Genomic DNA, 3,573 nt, shown 5'->3' with positions numbered 1-3,573 from the left:
TATTATTTGTTTATTTAGCAGACGCCTTTATCCAAGGTGACTTACAGAGACTAGGGTGTATGAACTATGCATCAGCTGCAGAGTCACTTACAATTACGTCTCACCCGAAAGACGGAGCACAAGGAGGTTAAGTGACTTGCTCAGGGTCACACAACGAGTCAGTGACTGAGGTGGGATTTGAATCGGGGACCTTCTGGTTACAAGCCCTTTTCTTTAACCACTGGACCACACAGTGGTTAAAGAAATAAAGTAATCTGTTTATATTACAAGTACAAAACATGGAGCAGAAAGTATTCTTAATTAAACAGCTGATTTTGGGGAAATGCTTTCCTCAAAAAAAACTTGGCATCAACTTAGCAATGCAGCATAATGTGGGACAGTGCATTCCCCCCGTTATTCTGCTGCTGGATTTGAATAAAAGCAAGGCACTGTACAGTAGATTCCAAAATGAGATCCAGGAAAAATAAAAAAAAAATCATTGTGTAGCATCCAATATGAAAGTTACCAGTTTATATACGATACGAAACACATCCATATTCAAATATGAAAATGAAAGCCTCTCAAAACAAGGTTTTATTGTCTTGTGTTGAGTACATTAACTGACCCATGCTTGCAATTGCCATTTGTATTGTTATTTCAGTAAACATTTAATTTCTTTGTTTTGTTTTGAAGGAAGACTACATTGTTGCTTGTGAACATGCATGTCGCGAGTTCTGTTAGAAGTACGATTGTGATAGGCTGGCTGGCATTCATGTTTTTGATTTAGGATGTCTCTTGCCAACAATTTAAACAAGCTAGGGCACCATTGCTACAACACAAACTATTCATTGTGGTCTGCAATACTCCCATTAAGTCATGCAGACTCCATTTTAAAGTTGATCCGGACCTTAGTGTTTTAGACATAGTGGCAAACTCAAATGGAACCCTGAGTGGACCCAGTGTTACACTATTTTATCACACTCACCTCGGCCACTAGCCATTCTACTCAGATGATGTAACGCCTGTCAATGGACGACTTCCACAAAATGAAAGCCTCAACAAGCACCTGAACAAGGCCAGGACTAATATTGACAAATTCATACCATTTAAGGACTTCAAAGGCTTGGGCGTTATCGACTGGAAGAACTGGAGACCTCAGTGGGTTACGAATTGGGGATCAAAAGATATCTACAGGAATAAGTCGAAAGAACTAATGAGGAATAGAAAAGTTGAGAAAGAAGCTAAAGAAGAGTTTGAAAACGTTGCTCACAATTTTATGAATAAAACTCTTTTATTAGCAGCAAGTCAGAGGACTAATGGGCTTTGGGGTTTCTATCTCTTCCCAGATTGCTACAACTATGAATACAAACAGCACACACACAAATATACAGGTGAATGTCCAAATATTGAGCATGTATGCAATGACCACTTGCTTTGGTTCTGGAAAGAAAGCACTGCCCTCTACCCTTCTATATACTTGGATTATGAACTGAAATCAACTTCCAACACTGTAAAGTTTGTCCATTATCGTGTCAAAGAAGCCATGAGAATTGCATCTATTGCCAAGAATGGCTTCATGCTGCCAGTCTTTGTTTACTCAAGACCGTTTTATGCCTACACATTTCAGGTTTTATCTGAGGTAAGTATGACTGTCAAAATCTTATATCTGTCATGTCTGAATTAAAATGCTGTTTTCTTTTTCCAAAAAAGTTATAGGCTTCATGGCATTTTAGTTTAGAAATCCAAGGTACATGTTCATCTTGCAAATACAATCGAAAGCTACAGTATACAGGTTAGCCTATTTTGTCATCATTGTCAAAAGTAAGTCTTGGAGTTAAAGGGAATTACAGATCAAAATGTTTCAAGTTTTACAATATTAATAAGGAAGTTCATCATGATATATTGGACACCATAAACAAAGATTTAACACCTGACATTTAAATATTGTTTAAATTATTTAAAGTCTGTTTTGATTAACAAAATAGCATTTGATTTTATATTCTCCTATTTAGTCTAAAGCTAAGCAATATCTCTGACAACACTTTGTGTCCCAGGAATGGTCATTGCAGAATACCCTTACCCTGACCTGGACCTGCAGATTAATAAATAACGTGATCCTGAATCATATCTCATTAAATCATATGTAAAATGTATTTTAATACTCAATACTTAACACTAAATACTAATTAATAGTACATGAGCGTGCAGCTTTGGGAGCAGCTGGAGTGGTCTTATGGGGATCTTCAGAATATGGATGATCAAAGGTATAGTATATATTTTTTTACTTTTTATGGCTGTGAATCTTCATATTTTGGTGATCTTAGCATCTGTTTTTTAAATATATTGCATAGATTCTTATATACAGTATTTGTCAAGCTACTTAAAATTCATGTTTACGTGTCTCCTGTTTATAAGTGATCGCTGAAAAACAACATCCATATATATTTAGTGGAGAATTTACCAAACTTGGCCATTATTGTGAAGACAGCAATTGAGAAAGACCTACATGCAATGCCTACAATTAACATGACTGCAATTATCTTGATATGTATTATTTTGTCTCTGACTGAGCAGGATTATATAGAGATATTGAAACAACACACTTTAAGAAACTTTTCTTTCCATTACTAGTGGTAAAGAAGTATATTGATGGACCCCTGGGGCACTACATTATAAATGTGACATCGGCAGCCAAGCTTTGCAGCAAAGCCCTGTGTAAGAAGAATGGTAAATGTATCTGGAAAAGCCTGGACTCTGGTACCTACCTACACTTAAACCCCAGGCATTTTAAAATAAGAAACCACTTCGGTAAGAAAGGCCCCCAACTTACTATAAGTGGACCTCAGTAATGAAGACATCTCAGTCAGGAAACAGAGGTTCACTTGCCTGTGTTACCAGGGCTGGACTGGAGTGTTCTGTGAGCAGCCAGAGTCCCCAACCATACCAGCTGACCATTTCAGCTGTAAAATAGCCACCCCTACCTTGCACTTTACATGCCTTTCAGGTATTCTGTTTCTCTGTTTCTGTCTCACTGTTAAATGTTCTGTTTATTAGGTACAGTAAGTCATTTCTTAGAGGCATATACATTTTGAAATACAAAGATTGGTGTTAGGGTTACAAATGTCAATTTATATGAAAACTAGCCGGTGATAATTGGTATTTATTATTATTATTATTATTATTATTATTTATTTCTTAGCAGACGCCCTTATCCAGGGCGACTTACAATCGTATGCAAAAACATTTCAAGCGTTACAATACAAGTTAATACAAGATATTTCTTTAATATCAAGTTAATATTCTGTTTCTATGTCAATGTTTGTTTTATAAGAGTAACTTTTGATATTCAATGGATCATTGCTGTCAAATGTTGATATAATCGTGGATTTCTTGAATAAAGCGAGAGAGAATTGTCCTTCTTCTGAAGGACCACTTTATCATTCATCTCATTCCAATTCTCCACAGTACCAACTATCAAAGCATGGAGGGGACCAAGTGCATGTTGGGTCTGTTGGAAGTACGGTATTATTATATAGAGTTATGGCAAAGCATCCAGTTCTCAAAGTCTTCTTATTGTGTGAAGAGCTTGTTCCA

The 3,573-nt window shown here is 36.4% G+C and overlaps 1 pseudogene; it reads left to right on the top strand.

Annotated features, from left to right (window-relative positions):
- Window positions 1–278: 278 nt before the first annotated feature.
- LOC117414598 (hyaluronidase-like) lies at window positions 279–3,085 on the top strand (annotated as a pseudogene).
- The last annotated feature ends 488 nt before the right edge of the window (window positions 3,086–3,573 follow it).

Source organism: Acipenser ruthenus, chromosome 7, assembly GCF_902713425.1.
Source record: "Acipenser ruthenus chromosome 7, fAciRut3.2 maternal haplotype, whole genome shotgun sequence".
NCBI classification, from domain to species: domain Eukaryota; kingdom Metazoa; phylum Chordata; class Actinopteri; order Acipenseriformes; family Acipenseridae; genus Acipenser; species Acipenser ruthenus.
Note: the sequence above shows the minus strand (reverse complement) of the source record. Positions and strands in the feature narration are given on the sequence as shown.